At 49.6% G+C, this 16,234-nt stretch overlaps 1 protein-coding gene across 1 annotated transcript in view; it reads left to right on the plus strand.

Annotated features, from left to right (window-relative positions):
• The first annotated feature begins 569 nt into the window (after nucleotides 1-569).
• GFUS (GDP-L-fucose synthase) overlaps nucleotides 570-16,234 on the plus strand; it is a 128,336-nt gene continuing 112,671 nt past the window's right edge. The window contains exon 1 of the mRNA XM_086966341.1: nucleotides 570-680. The gene's annotated coding sequence lies outside the window, so the exon portion shown is untranslated. The remainder of the gene's footprint in view (nucleotides 681-16,234) is intronic.

A 16,234-nucleotide genomic window follows, 5' to 3' on the forward strand; every position in this document is an offset into this window, starting at 1 on the left:
TCAAAGTGTAACAAAAAGAAAACAATTCATTTCTTAGCAGTTATTTACTTTCTGAATAACAGTAAATATCTTCGCAGTTATTTACTTTCTTTCCACCTGTTGGGATGGCTCATTATAGAAATTGAAGACGCACAGCACGAATAGGTTCTGTATTTAATTGAGAAGGAGCCGAGGCATGTAAAAGTAAATATTCGTAAAAGAAGACAAATCACATTTTATAAAATAATGTATTTTTGGGATTATTGACGTACATTATATTTTTCTGGAATATATGAATAAAAAATTAATGTACGCCGTACCTTATTGATAACTGAATAATAGGGATCAATTGATTAATTAACATTGCGTGAAACGCACGAAAAGCAAAACAACAAAGAACGTGAGCAAAAAACGTTTTTTCTCTTTCAGCCAGCTGCCTATTTCCTGACGGCAAGAGAAGGCCTACGCTCCCTTCCAAGATGGCGTACTCATTACCAGGCCCTATGCCCGCCGGTCGCAGCGTAGTTTGTGTCCGTCCTCTACATGTTGGCAGCGGTTTCTGTAGACTCGAAGACTACATTTCCCAGCGTCCCACAGACTGGGAGCCCCTTTAGTCCCTGGCGGAGAAGTAGGATGTCTTAACGAACACGTTGCAAGGAAGGACAGGGGAGGAGGTACCTGTGCTTGTTGAGCGCTGCAAGGTAGGTTGCAAGGGGCACCTTACAATTATAGTTATACGTGAGGCCGTTGACTGTAAACTGATTTTGCTACTTTCCGCAAATGCTCTAGCCACGCGAATATTATTTTACAAAAGTACCCAAAGGGTGGGTGGGGTACGACTGGCACCTGTTAATACACAAGAACTCCTGGCCACCCACCTCCCGTCATGATAGCCTACCCCAGTACACCTTCTCACTTAGTGACTGTAGAATGGATTCGAGTGTTTAACAAGAAAATCAATCTCATTGAATGCAATGGATTTAAACCTGTTTTGGGAGAGTTCATTTTGAAGCTAATGGATGCATTTGGGCTTTTTAGGAAAGTGAATTAAAAAAATTGGATCAGGTTCGCTCCCTCCCTCAGTTAAGAGTTGCATGAGTGATGTTTAGAAAAGAACAGTGCAGCTACGGTTATAATAGGCACTTTTTAGGTCGAGCCTACCAGACAGCTGGGCAGATTTTGATTAGAAATGGATCTGTTTGTTCTAGTTGTCTAGATTTAAATTCTTTCTTTTTGTAAACGTTTTGATTTTTGTGTACCATTGTATATAACTGTAGTATGTCTTCACTGCTTCTCCATTTTTGAAATCCTCATTGAGTGCTTAAAAACAACTGAATTAATTGAAATTCTCATAAATACCTTTTAGTATGCGCATATTTTAATGTCATGGTGTGATTGGTAAATTACAACAGAATTTATGATGGATGGCTGCTTGCTCTTTGACTGTCTACCAGACCGTATTGGCATTCTTATTTGCCTGCTTCATGTTCAGTGGCTTATCTTATCCATCTTGTGTCTGACCCTCCCCTGGATCCTACCCTCTTTAACCATATCATAGATTTGGTCACTTTTTGACAACTACTTTTTCGCTTAAACACTGAGGCGCTTATTTACAAGCCCCTTGAGCCACTTTTGCGTCACTTTTAACATGGAAAAAGTGACGCATCGGTGTCGCAATGGGCTTGTAAATAAGCCCCTGAGAGTTCATGAGTTTTCCAATTGTCTCCCTTGTGTGCTTCTCTCCCCCCACCCGTGCTAATTTCATCCCTCTCCCCCTCCATGTTGCTTCCCTCTCGCTCTGTGTTGGTCCCCCTTATTCCCCTGTATTGCTTCAACCTCCTTCCCTCTGTGTTGCGTCGCTCTGCCCTGCCGCTTTTCCCAGATCCATGCGTGATGTGCTCCAATCCAAGTGTTTAGGTCGAGCCTTGGCAGCCTATGCACTGCTCTGCGAGGCCTGCTGTATTGAGGTATGGAATATAAGCTCCGCACATCTTTTCAATTGGCTCCTTCTACTGTCCTTTCGAAATTGATGCTTTTGATTGATAAATAGCCTTAGTAGTCCCTCCTTGGTACCACCTTGTCTGCATTTGTAACCTTCCATAAGGACTGGACTTTTTACTCGTTTTGTTACGCGGTCTGCTTTTATGTAGTCTGTGACCACTATTTTCTTTAATGATCTTCCACTGTCCCACCCATTACGTTATTTCCTACAAGGCAGCACGCCGTCCACCTTTGTATTTTTAATATTAATGGCTGCAGGTTTGCTTTAACTATAGTGGATGTGCTTTTTATTTATTTCATTTGTAGTGCAGCCCATTTTTCACAACAGTGGAAGCGCTTGTTTATTAATTTTTCCAGTGCGGTCCGTGTTAAGTTTAGCGGCCGCACTACATTGTATGTATATATATATATATATATATATATATATATATATATATATATATATATATATATTTGTTAGACGTTTATTAGTAACTCAGAGCAGTACACAATGCGGAGCCTACAACCCATGGGGCCGGCTGCAACAATTTTATGCATAGAAAAGAAATAGTATTGGGGACTGAGAGAGTAGGTAAGGGGCAACATAATAATTGCACATATCTCGTCTGTCCATAACATCAGGGTAATCAACATCGGTTGCATTGCATGTTTCTTGTATGCCCATTGTGCAATTTTACTCGCTAATGACGTCTCGTTTTATCTTTTTTCTTTCCATTATAACTAAGAAAGTCAACTCTGTAAACCCAGCAACTCCTATCCAATTGTCTCTGGGAGTTCGCTATTCCGTTAGGGGGTCACACTGGTTTCTGCTGTACGGATGATCATGGTTGTCATGGACAGACCCTGCGAGTGTGTCGTGTGGATGGAAGTCGTTGGTGTGGTAGGTTACTTCATCCTTGCAGCGAGTCATGTCGCCTACCTAGAGCGAGGTGCTTCCGCTGGTGATCAATGCGCTAGTGAAGTCGTGACATATTCAAATGGCATAGCCTCATCGCACTTTGAGTAGATCTAGGCTTATAGCCGGGTTTGTGGCAATGAGGCTTGCATAATGCATTCCGCGGAGATATAGTGTTATGCCTGTTGTACGTACCCTCATTCCTAGGTTGGCATGGTCTCAGGGGGTTGTGTGTTGGTGTCCTATTGGAGGTGGCATGTAAGTGTGGTCTTTACTTGCGTTCACCTCATAACTGGCGGATATATCGTTGTACTATGCTACATGATGCATAGTCTGGGGTGTCTGGCAGGGTGTGCTTCTGAGCCCCTAGGATGTTACCTTTTAATTCTTATCTCGTGGGGCGGGTTTTCAACCTGACACAGCCATGCCGTAAACCAGCTCCGGTTAGGGAGCAAAGCACCCAAGTGGCAGTTAACTATTAAGTATCAGTGCGGGCATGTCGGGTGGCTGCAGGTGTGTCCCAGGTGGAACGAACATGGGGATAGTGTCTGCTGATACTTTGGAAGGAGACTCAAAAATAGGTAAGGGAAGTATTGTGTAGAAGAACTGGGGGGGGGGGGGGGGGGGGAACGAGTGTGTCCGGGGGGAGAGTGTGGCCGTGGGAGGCTTTGGGAGATAATTCTGTTGTGTCATGCTCGGTCAGGTCGTCGCGTGGGAGGGTGCCGAGACTCGTGGTTAGCATATGGGGGGGTTTGTTACGGTCTCCGTGCAATGCGGCAGGGAGGATCGAGCTCCTGCCGTTATGGAAGCACTGTGCCGCCAGTGCCTAAGTCAGGCGGGCATTGTCCGGGGGCATTGTTGTCCGGGGTCTTAGTGTTTCCACGCCTACGCTACACTCATCTTCCCCTATGTGGTAGTGTGTTAAATGAGCTTCCTGGTCGCGCCTTCCCGCTGGAGAGAGCCCAATGTGTCAGCCCAGAGTTGTGCAATTGGGAATTTCCTTAAGCCCGCTAAATGGGAACAAAAAGCTGCATACTTGGTTCCTTGGAACAAAGGTTGTCGCAAACTGTTTAGAATATAAATACCTGGGAATATTGTTCGACAAAGGAGGTCGCTTCTCGAACCAACTAGAGGGAATCAGGAGGAAAGGGATGCTGATAGCGACCACGCTCAAACAGCTAAAGTCTAATCTAAATAGTCCTACTCTACTCCCACTGCTCCGTGTGGTACAAGTTAAGCTAGAGTCATCTATTACATACGGCAGTGAGGCTCTAAAAGGCAAAGACACGAAACTGCTGGACACAACAATTGCAAAGGCCTATCGACTTCTCTTTAACCTGCCAACCTATACCTCACAGGCCCAGATCCGGCTAGAGTTTGGACTGACCTCCCAAAACCTTGCGAGGAGAGGCGCGTACATAAAGTGCTGGCAGAAAATCAAGAACTCGCCAGAAAATTCACGTAACCATCTGCTATGGCTAGACTTAAGCAGCTCTCTTCAATTGCCGGCGAAAACTTTCTTAGAGGAATCCCTGACTGTCACAGGTCTCAAAGAACTATGGGAAACTCCTTTACCGCATGTGCAGTTCAAGCGTGTTGTAAACAAGAGCATAAAAAGTCAATCGCACTTGGAAGATAAAGCGACTTTTTCACAAAGGCGACACGCATGGATGACTCTGGCCACATATAAATCGCCTGGGCGACAGGCATACTTTGGTCTGGGGTACGGCAGGAAATCAAAAGAAGCCTTTTTAAAATACAGGCTAGGAATTTTACCCTCTATTCCACATCTGCAACCATGGTTGAGAAGGGACTGTGGGACAAAATGCAGGCTGTGCGGGGCAGAAAATGAAGATCTCGAACACCTATTATGTATCTGCCCAAGGCTGAAAGAGGAAAGAGTAGCCCTGTTAAAAACTGCCTTCAACGAACAAAAAATCTGCACACGTAGACAAGCGGTTCTTGCTTGTTTTGACCCAGGCCTTCCCCCACTAAACGGGAAGTTGGTAAAATTCTTGAAATGTCTGGAACTGAAACTAAAAAATCTGGCAGAGAGCACTAGACTGGACTAGTTGAAAAATTGCCAATACTTTACACCATGACCACATACCCGTACCAACACGTTTTTATTAAGTTCTCTTGTTTTAAAAAATAATATATCTTTCTTTACAATCTTTTATCTGAATGCATGAACTATCAATGTACTTTTGTAATGGTTTTAATTAACCTAAAAACAATAAAAATAATTACTTACTTACTTAAGCCCGCTACTTCCTCCCGGTGTAGTGCTACGCTTTCTGCCCTGGCCCAGTTGGTGAAGGAAATGTACCAGTGTTTAGTGCGTGGTTGTTCCTGCTTTTCCAGTGCTTAGTGAGCAGTCGCTTGGCGGTGATAAGGCCCAAGTCCCAGAACCTGGCTTCTGTTTTATTCAATTTGTTTCTTTTGTATAACCCTAAAATGCAAGCCTCCCATGTGTGCGGCAGGCCTGAACCAGTGCTGCTTGTCAAGAGAGTTGTCACCTCTTTCCAATATGTGGCAAGTGAGGGGCAGCGCCAGAGCATGTGTAACATGTCCGCATCCAATAGTCGGCATCGGGGACAAGCAGTAGTGTTTACCTTGAAGTATCTATTGATCTTGTCTGGTGATAAATATGCCTGATGCAGTATGTAAAATTGTATGGTCTTGAATCGGGAGTTGCGTGGGATGTTCACTGGGCTGGCCAGGATCATGGTCCACTCCTTGTCTGTCCAGTCCCTCCCTCGGAGGGCCGTCCATTTGTCTCTCAGCGGCTGCGTGGGCCTCAGTGTGTGCATGAGGAGGGCCTGTGCCAGCCAGTGGATTATATGGGAACCGTTGCCCATTACATGCAGGTATTGCACTGGGTGGTGTGTCGGCAATTCCTCCTGTATGTCGCCCCAGGCCTCTGTGTACGCGCGAAGTATGGACGCATGGAGTAGGAACTGCCCGGCCGGCAGTCCCGTGTCGTCTACCAGTTCTGCAAACGGGATTATAGTTCCATCTGCATAGAGGTTGCCCATGGTGTCCACCCCAGCCGTGGTCCAGCTCTCCAGGATGCGCAAGGTCACCATTCCGCTCCGCCGGGGGGTGCCCAGCAGGGGGAGCACGGGGGTGTAAGGTTTTGTGGTTTGGGTCAGTTTTAGGCTGCGAAGGAAGCATTTGCGGGCCACTGTCACATGCAGTGTGGGTCCATATGTAGTCGGCAGTAGCTGTGTCGTCTAAGTGTGTGCCGCTCAGCCAGTACGTTACCCATTGCAGCTGTGCCGCCAGGTAATATAGCTCTAGGTTGGGGACTGCTAACCCCCCTTCTGCAGTTGGGCAATAGAGTTTCATCAGTGCCACCCGGGGGCGTCCTGTGTTCCAAATCAGGTTCCGTAGCAATGATTCTAGGTCGCGGAATACTTTGGCAGGGACATATAGCGGAATGTTAGCGAAGTGATAGAGCAATCTTGGTAACACTATAATTTTGGAGAGCGCAATCCTACTGGGCACGTTCAGGGGTAGCGTCTTCCAGAAGGTCACCTGAGCACGCAGTGAGGAAATAGCACGCATCAGCTTACCCTACAGTATACTCTGTGTGTCTCTATAGATGTGCATCCCTAGATACTTAAACGTGGTGGGGTACCAAGTAAGCCTGACACCTCCTAGGCGTAAGTCGCATTCTTGCGTGTCCGAGCTGAACGAGTACACCCCAGATTTGGCCCAGTTGACTCTGAGTCCCGATACTTCTTCAAATCTCTGGAAGATGGCCGACATCGTGTCCGGTACTGCCGTAAGGTCCCGCACATATAGAAGCAGGTAGTCCGCATAGAGCGAGACCACGTGCATGCCTTCAGCCAGTGGGATCCCCCACTCCACTCCCCTCGCCGGCGCCGCTAGGAGCTCCATGGCCAGCGAGAAGAGAAGGGGCGACCGAGGGCAGCCCTGTCAGGTCCCTCTGCGCACCTGCACCGTCTCAGTTAGCAATCCGCTCGTCCGCACTCTCACGCTGGGCCTGTGATAGAGTAGCCCAACCATATCAACATATGCATCTCCCAGGTCGAATTTATGTAGCACCGCTCTGAGGTAGGGCCATTCCACAGAGTCAAAGGCCTTCTCGAGGTCCAGTACCAGACATCCCGATCTCGGCCAGTGCAGTGTGGTGGCTTCCTGTATTCGAAAGAGGCGACGGATGTTACGAGAGGTGCTTCACGCGGGCATAAAGCCATTTTGGTCACTATGAACTAGAGTTGGGACCACTGCAGCCAAACGTCGGGCTAAGAGAGAGGTGAAGATTTTATAATCAGTGTTCAACATGGCTAATGGCCTGTAGGAGCCCAGGCACGTTTCCTCCCTGCTGGGTTTCAGGAGCGAGACCAGGGTGGCCTCATTGAGCGTGGCTGGGAGCGCCGAGTCTTCAATGGCAGCTTTGTACACCTTAAGCAGTTCCGGGACGAGGGTTTCCGAACATGCTTTGAAGAATTCGGCGGGGAGGCCATCTGGGCCAGGCAATTTGCCGTTAGAGAGAGCAAAGATGGCTTCGCGCATCTCCTCCGGCATGAGCGGCGCCTCTAAGTCCCCTTGTTGTGCATTCGTAAGGGAAGGCAGCTGAATGTTCGCGAGATAATCCGCTATGGTTTCTGACGTGACCCCCAGCTGCGACCTATACAAGGCTCGATAGTGTTGCACAAAGGCTTGGTGTATTTTGCTCTGCGCGTAGACTACCTCTCCCTCAGGTGTTCGTATGGCTGACACCGGTGCCGTACGGGTCTCCTGCTTGACTAGCCAGGCCAATAACTTCCCGGGCTTGTCGCTGTGTTGATGTACTCGCGCCGAATGGGCTGCGTAATTAAGGTGGCGTAAACGCTCCAGCAGTGCCGCGTGCTCCTTCCGGGCCTCGCACAGCTGGTCCGCCGCTCCCGTCTCTGCTTCCTGCTCTCGTCGGAGCAGGTCTGTCTCTACCCGGCGCAAGTCTGCCTCCAGCCGTCACCGCATGTTCCCCTGTGTGCCCAGGACATGTCCCCTAACCACAACCTTGAAAGCGTCCCATTCTATCTGTGGAGAGGACACCGTATCTGAGTTATCAGTGAAGTATTGAGCTACACAGGCTTGTAGGGAGTCTCTAAAGTGGGCATCCAGTAACAGGGCAGGCTGTAGACGCCATGTGGGGATGGGCGGGCGTGGGCGGTCCCAGGCTATATCCAGCGTGTGCGGATTGTGGTCTGAGTGCGTACGGCCAAGGTATTGAGTCTGTGACGTGTGTTAGTAGTTCTGATGTTACCATGTACCTGTCTAGGCGTATTTGAATTGCGTGCGTTCCTGAATAACAGGAGTATACTTTGGTGTTGGGGTTATGGGCGCGCCATGCGTCTTGTAGGTCCCACTGTGCCGCCCACTGGGTGAGTGCCTTCACTGCTCCTAAGGATGCTGCGTCAGGCCTGGGTGGGGCCGAGCGGTCAAGTGTGACATCCAGTACGGTATTGTAGTCGCCCCCTAGGATCCAAGGAACCCCATGCCAGGGCGCTAGTTCCTCCGAAAGGTGTGCTAGGAAGCCCCCATGATCTGTGTTGGGAGAGTAAACGGATGCCAAAACAACGGGCTGCCCATCAATGCGGCCGTTCACCAGCACATACCTGCCCTCCGGGTGAGAGAGTGTGTGTGTCGCTGTAAAGGGGGTGCCCGGTTTTACCCACAGTAGCGCCCCACGGGCATAGGAGGAGTACTCGGTAGCATACAGTTGCCCCCTCCATCTGCGGCGCAGTGCGGCCACTTCCGCCTTATTTAGGTGCGTTTCCTGTAGGAGTGCAATTTGTATGTGGTGTCTTTTCAGGTATGTGAAGATTTGATAACGGCGCGCTGGCGTGTGCATGCCCCTAATGTTCCAAGTGCAAATTATTATCGCTGACATCTTATCGATTCCGGTGGTCTCCCTCCCTGCCCGCATGCACTAGTCGGCCCCGGGCCCTCTGCAACTCCCTAGCGAATACGTCCACGGCCATCTCCTTTAACACACTCAGCATTTCCCAGGGATACATAAAAAGGGGGGAAAACAGTTAACAAAACGAACCAACTGTGGGTGAACCATATTTGAATGCCAAAAGGGCAGTAGCGAAACGTGCCACCGTCCATATTCTCTATTGAGAGGGACAACGTTCAATTCTAGGGGGTGCCGTGTGCTAGTCACAGTTCCGGCTGTCAACTTATTTAAGCAAAGGATGGACTCTATGGCCCTCCCCGGGCCATATGGTATATGCGTCCTGCAGCCACGATCATTGCGTGGGGGTTTGGCGTCGCTCTCCGCTTAGGGGTCTCAGTCCGGCCAGCCATGTAGTGGGGGCGGTAAGGCAGACCGCAGCACCCAAGTCTCTGGCATAGTTAGTCCCTAGTGTAATAGGGCCAGCGGGCAGAGGGGAGGAAGGTGGGAGGATTGCAGTGTGGCCCCGCCATTACAGTATCTGCTCAGGGTCTGTGTGATGGGGTAGTACTCACTGTGACAATGTTCCTCCTTCCATCTTAGGGGCGAGGGGAGACGCCCAGGGCGCCGCCCAGTTCCTGCGGCTCCGCTGCGTCTGTCCGGTCTTCAATGCCGACCCCGCTGCTATGTTAGAGATCGCCAGGATTGCTTGTACATTTTCAGTGAGGCAGGTCAGCTGTCTGTGGTGTGATGTCGGGCAGGTCCACAGAGAGCTGGGAGCCTGGTATTCCGTAAATAGCTTTATCATCACTTGGGACTATCCGCTGGCTGGCTTCCTGCATGATGTCCGATGTCGGCGAGCTGCTCAGCTGTGAGACCCTCCGGAGTGCATCCTGTTGTTCCCGTAGGATTTGATCAGCTGACGGGGAGCGGTGTGCCGATTCTGCTGGACGGCGGGCCTGTTGGTCTTTGTTTCTGCGTCGGCGCCTCGGTCCGCGCGTTCGCGGTCTCGCCTCATAACTCTGTGCCTGCCTGGGAGGTCCCCGGTAGCTTGTCTCCTTTCTGGTGAAGAATTGGCTTGGTAGTTTAGTCTGCCCTGTTCCCATGATGCACTGGGCCAGGGACAGACTGATTTGCATATAGCCAGGTTCTGAGCTGGGATGGGGCAGTGAGATAAATAACGGTGATGGATCAAGCCCTGATCTTTGGACTGGGTAAGAGTGCTCTGCTCAATTCAGACACTCTGTTCATCACCACCCCCTTTTCTGAATCGTTTTTGGCCACTATAGGTGTGGCAGGGTATACTCAGACAAGAGTCCCTTTCTCACTGCTCCATCAGGATTCAAGCAAGCCGGGCCGAAGACGGCTGAAATGCCAGAAACCGGTCCCCGGTAGCTTGTCTCCTTTCTGGTGAAGAATTGGCTTGGTAGTTTAGTCTGCCCTGTTCCCATGATGCACTGGGCCAGGGACAGACTGATTTGCATATAGCCAGGTTCTGATCTGGGATGGGGCAGTGAGATAAATAACGGTGATGGATCAAGCCCTGATCTTTGGACTGGGTAAGAGTGGTCTGCTCAATTCAGACACTCTGTTCATCACTGTGAGAAGGTGGCCTGATATGCAGTGCTCACTATTCTAGTGAACACTATGTATCAGTCCAGCAACCCTTATTGATGATTGGTTGTAAGTCAACCTTATAGACCAGCTATCCTAGTAGCATGGATACGATCAGTCTAAGGCTAAAGACTCGAGAGGGCGTGTTAAGCCAGCTGTTATACCACATATACCCCTTGAACACCAAGTGAAAGGACACCACACAAGTGTTATGAAAATAAACAGTTATTTATTAAGAATCACAACAGCCCTGTACTCTTTATGAGGACAGGGTACTAAGCACAAACCAAAACTCTACAAAAATACTTAAGTTAGCACAGTATATACAAATGCCCGAGGGGCACGGAAAACCATATACTTGAAAAGTGGAATGCGAAATTACTAGCAGGTAAGTACAGTACTACTAGGCTTTGGAATCGCTAGGACTTGACTATAGAATCGTTAGATTACTTCTAGGAGACCCAGGGGACTCGGGTGCAGTGTGTGCACTCTCACGCGAGATGCGGGACAAAGTTTATGGTAGCTAGGAATTGCAAAGTTAGTGTTCTCGGGCGAACCCGATCTGGTAGGAAGAAAACGAAAGTGGATTCTGACCCTTGGATACTGAGGCTATGCTGGGGCACCGAAATGCCGAAGTTACCTAGCCCAGGGGCTGCAGCTGCATAGGACTCAAAGGACGTCGGGAATCCTCGTTGACGGACCAGGAGCCTGGAAGGAGGAAGTTGCTGGCAGGCGACCAGTGAAGAAAGTTCAATGGATCCAAGCCTGGATCGAAAGAAGATGACACCTGAAAGCAGAGGGGACCAAGTTCGTGACTACTAGCCAGTAGTCAGTGGGCACCAGGAGGGCACCGGATGGTAGCCACCTCGACTAGGCGAGTGGGTGACGCTGTGCTCGGAGATCTCACGGACAAGGAGGCGTTGTCGGCGACCAGGATGGAGGAGCGAGCTGTCCCACGAAGATAGAAGCTGTCGGCGTCGCTGGACCCAGGATTGGGCAACAAAGCCTTGGCAAATTCAAGCCCACGCGGTGGACCTAAAATGGCGTCTGGAGTGGACCAGGAGGGTCTGGGGTGCCTCTCTTGAAGAAGGAAGCAAGGGCCAGTCTGGAGCAACCAGACCAGCAGCAGTGATGTCGTCGGGCGTCGTTCAGAAGGCCACAAGCCAGCCGGCTAGTAGCCAAACAACGCGGTGCACAGCAAACAGCAGAAGGGACCCACGCAGATCGTGGAGATGCAGGGAGGCTGATCTTGGGTGCTGGAGCTGCGCAGGGTTGGGGCTTCTCAGACCCCAAAGCACTCACCAGTGGAAGACTCGGTGGGCTTGTTACAAAGAAGTCGTGCAGTCTTGGCGATCGTCGGTCCCTCGAGGTCTCGTCACACTCACGGTTCTCAGCTTTGCTGTAGAGGTGAGTAGAGGTCAGAGGTGCCAGGGAAGCCGGGTCTCGTCGAGCTGGGTCGTCGGATTCGTGAAGAAGGACTTGCAGCAGACCGCAGTGTTCTTAGGATGGTGCCTGCGGATGCAGGGTGACTACTCCTTAGCCACAAGGGAGAATCTTGAGGAAGAAATCTTGAAGTCCTTTCGCAGAAAGTCGTGTCTTGATTCCAAAGATCTAATTTGAACAGGGGGCCCGCTCCCATCTTTATACTAAAAAAGGGGGCTGACCCGGTGACTAGGTCCTGCCTATGGGTGGGACTAGGAGGGGGGTGGTTACACCCCTCTGCCATGCCGGACTTTCCCCAGGCCAGGGGCTGGTGTGCCCCTGGAACTGGTTCTGACCGGCCTATGCGTAGTGAGCACCGGGGTGCCACTCAGCAGTCACCTTCCTGTAAAGCCCTGCCTACCCAGGATACACAAAACCATGTCTGGGACGGTGCTAGCACCGCCCCTGACAGGAAACCCTTTGTCCAGGCTCCCCTCGCTGGAAGGACTCCCAGCTGCAGGGGGTCAGACTCGTGTCTGTGGTGGCAGCATCCATTTTGTGGAGCTGAGGCTTCAGTTAACTTTAACCGGGGTTCACAGTTACATACATGTCGTGTCCCTCTAGAAGGGTGGAATGCTAACCCCGTCGCCAGAATTGGCGAGGGGTTAGTATTCCAATTCGTATGACACCTTACTCGACATGTTTTGATAAAGCAATACCAAAGATAGCATTTAACCGCGAGGATTATAATGCACTTAAGAGTATATGGTATGCGATCTCATGGAACAGCTATTAGGACTTGGTTCCGCAAGCTGCAGACAGGCTCAGCTCATGCCAGAGCACCATCTCACACGATTCCAAGCACTCTGCCTTCAGGATTGTCAAGGCCTGCCATATTTATTTATTTATTTTATTTATGGAATTTATTGAGCGCGAACAATTGCCCAAGGGCGTCTCGGCGCTGTGAATGAGGCAGAAAGAAACAAAAATTGAATTATTGATCAAAAAGCCAAGTTTTAATTTTTCTTCTGAAAATGATAAGAGTAGGAGCTGATCTGATCTCTAGATCAAGGGAGTTCCAGAGTTTAGCGGTTGCAATGTGGAAGCTGCGATCTCCCCATGCAACTGTTCTGGTGCGAGGGACTGTCATAGTGAAATTGTTCATGGACCGAAGTGAGCGATTGGGGACATGAAACGTGAATGGATCAATGAGAAAGCGAGGGCCTTGTTTGTGCGCGGCTTTATAAGCTAAACAGAGTGCCTTGAATTTTATCCTTTTGTTGACTGTAAGCCAGTGATAGTTTTTTATAGTGTTGGCAATGGATTTGAATTTGGGGGTGCCAGAAAGAAGTCTGGCTGCAGCATTTTGTACAGATTGTAACCTCTTAATGACCTTCTTTTGGGCATTCATTAAAAGTCCGTTACAATAGTCCACTGAGGACATAACAAAAGATGTGATCAGAGTTTTACCAGAGTTAGGGGGAAGATAAGGGAGAATCTTTTTTATAGTTTTCAATTTAAAAAAGGAAGATGACACCGTGGTATTGACATGAGTTGAGTAAGAGAGTGTTTTATCTAAAGTTATACCAAGGTTTTTGACCTTGGTAACAGGGGGTGGAGGAGGACCCAAATCAGTAGGCCACCATACATCAGACCATGAGGGGGTAAGTTTGCCAAAAGTCATTACCTCTGTCTTGTTAGAGTTTAACTTAAGACAGTTAGATGACATCCAATGACTGATGGCTAGCATGCCCTGTTGGAAACTGGCAGCTATTTGTTCTCCATTGTCTTTGATGGTGAGAACTAACTGGGTGTCATCCGCGTAGGATGTTAGGCTCATCCCCCAGTTCTTGATAACCCTTGCCAGATCAGTGACGTAGATATTGAATAGGGTTGGACTGAGGGACGAGCCTTGAGGAACACCACAGGGTAAGGTCAGTTGTTCTGATGAAAATGTATCTAGCTGCACCGTCTGAGTACGGCCATAGGAGTGACTGATAGGAATCTGTGTGTCCATTTTAGGGTTAGGTATAGGTATACTACACCTACAGCAAAGGGTGATTACACGACTTTGCCCCAGCTGTCATGCAGCCAGTTGTGTCAAATTTAGGAGGCCAGCCAGGGGTGGCATAATACATGCTTCAGTCCCTGGCAGCCCTGGGTACACCCATGCCCTGAGTTACAGGGTCTGATAGGGTGGCCCAGTACCAATTGGAAATGTACCTAGGGTACATGGAATCCATTTTAAAGAGAGAGCAGTAGGCCTGGGGTCCTGATTGGCAGGGCCCCAGGTCGACTATGTCAAAAACCAGCTAAAACACAGGGCAAAAAGTTGGGGGCAACCATAGTCAGGAGGTACCTTCCTACAATCACCACCCCCTTTTCTGAATTGCCTGGGAGTGAAAGCACCCCATAACCTGCTTTCACTTTACTGTTGACCTAGCCCCTTTCTTTAGATGCTGCTCACTGTAGCCTGAATACGGAGAGCAGCGTCTAAAGAAAGGGTCGCGGCCAAAATTTAAAGGAGTCTCGCATTTGCGAGAGTTTTAGCTATTGGCATTATAATTTATAAATAACAATGTCTTTTATATGTGTTAGTTTTAAAAACACTTAAATAAAAGGCTTTGTCATTTACAATGCCTATAGCTTAAACTCTTGAAAATGCAAGACCTATTGCATTGAAAATGCTTGTTTCTTTGATCTCCGGGACTTGTAGCCTTGTATATTCCATTATAAAACTGGATAAGTCAACGGATTCGAAGGACAATTCCTGGACTGGAGCAGACATCGCAGATGGACCTTTGAAACTTGCAGCTATGCACCCTGCCTATTACTTCGCCGCTGCAGCCCTTGATGTTGCTCTCACCACCCAGTTTTGGTAGGAGAGGAAATAAACCTCTCTCTTCCACTACTTAAACTCCTCTGACATTCCGTAGGTTTGCATGTGTGGTGATGCTCTTCTACAAAATGATGCATCTGCCTCATAGTACCATTTTCTTTCTTCTTAGCCATGCAGCACAGCACCGGGAATGCTCTACAGAATCATTGAAGACACTTGGCAAAGCAATATGTCCCAAAGGGCAGATATTGGCGTAGCCAATTCTTGTTTGTTTGGTATTTGCATTACCAACTTTTCCAATCCAACTTTAAATGATGTGGCCGTTAGGCAGTTGCGGCTGGCATCAACGGGAAGGGGGTCGGGGGCACGCTCAAATAAAAAATAAACAGGCGCACACAGACAAATATAAACTCAAAATATACACTTACTTGACGACAGGACTTCGTGCTCCGGACCTTGTCGTGCAGCAACCCAGCCACAAGGAAACTCTCTCGACCAATCAGGGCGCTGCTCTCACCAGCCTCAATCAATCAATCAGTAATTTGTAGAGTGCACTACATACCCGAGAGGGTCTCAAGGCGCTGGGAGGGGCGGGGGGGGTGCTACTGGTCGAACAGACATGGCTTGAGTAGCCTCCTGAAGGTCAGCAGGTCTTGAGTCTGTCATAGGCTCAGTGGGAGGGTGTTCCAGGTCTTGTCGGCGAGGTGGGAGAAGGATCTCCCGCCGGTGGTTATTCTTCGGATGCGAGGGATGGTGGCCAGTGCGAGGTCGGCGGAGCGGAGCTGGTGGTTGGGTATGTAGAAGGAGAGTCGTCTGTTGAGGTAGGCTGGGGCCGGTCTTGTGGAGTGCCTTGTGTGCGTGGATGAGGAGCTTGAAGGATATCCTGTTGTTGACGAGGAGCCAGTGCAGGTTTCTCAGGTGGGGGGGTGATGTGGCATTGGCATGGTAGGTCGAGGATCAGTCATGCAGAGTCGTTTCGGATGCGTTGCAGTCGTTTGATGAGCTTGGTCGGGGCTCCCGCGTAGAGGGTGTTTCTGTAGTCGAGTCTGCTGTTGACTAGGGCCTGGGTGACTGTTCTTCTTGTATCTGTCGGGATCCACCTGTAGATCTTGCGGAGCATGCAGAGGGTGTTGAAGCAGGAGGAGGAGACGGCGTTGCCTTGTTTGGTCATGTAGAGCGTTGAGTCGAGGATGATTCTCAGGTTGCGTGTGTGGTCGGTGGGTGTCTGGGCTGCCCCAAGTGCCGTCGGCCACCAGGAGTCGTCCCAGGCTTAAGGGTTGGATCCGAGGATGAGGACTTCCGTCTTGTCCGTGTTCAGCTTCAGTCGGCTGATCTTCATCCAGTCGGCGACGGCCTTCATTCCTTCGTGGAGGTTGGGTTTGGCGGTGATGGGGTCCTTGGTGAGGGAGAGGATCAGTTGAGTGTCGTCGGCGTAGGAGATTATGTTGGTTGTGCTGTCGGGCAATGTGTGCGAGCGGGGCTATGTAGATGTTTAACAGTGTCTGGCTGAGGGCAGATCCCTGGGGTACGCCGCAGATTATCTCGGAGGCTTTGGAGCGGAATGGGTGGAGGC

The sequence above is a fragment of the Lissotriton vulgaris genome, chromosome 4_1, assembly GCF_964263255.1.
Source record: "Lissotriton vulgaris chromosome 4_1, aLisVul1.2, whole genome shotgun sequence".
Lineage (NCBI taxonomy): Eukaryota > Metazoa > Chordata > Amphibia > Caudata > Salamandridae > Lissotriton > Lissotriton vulgaris.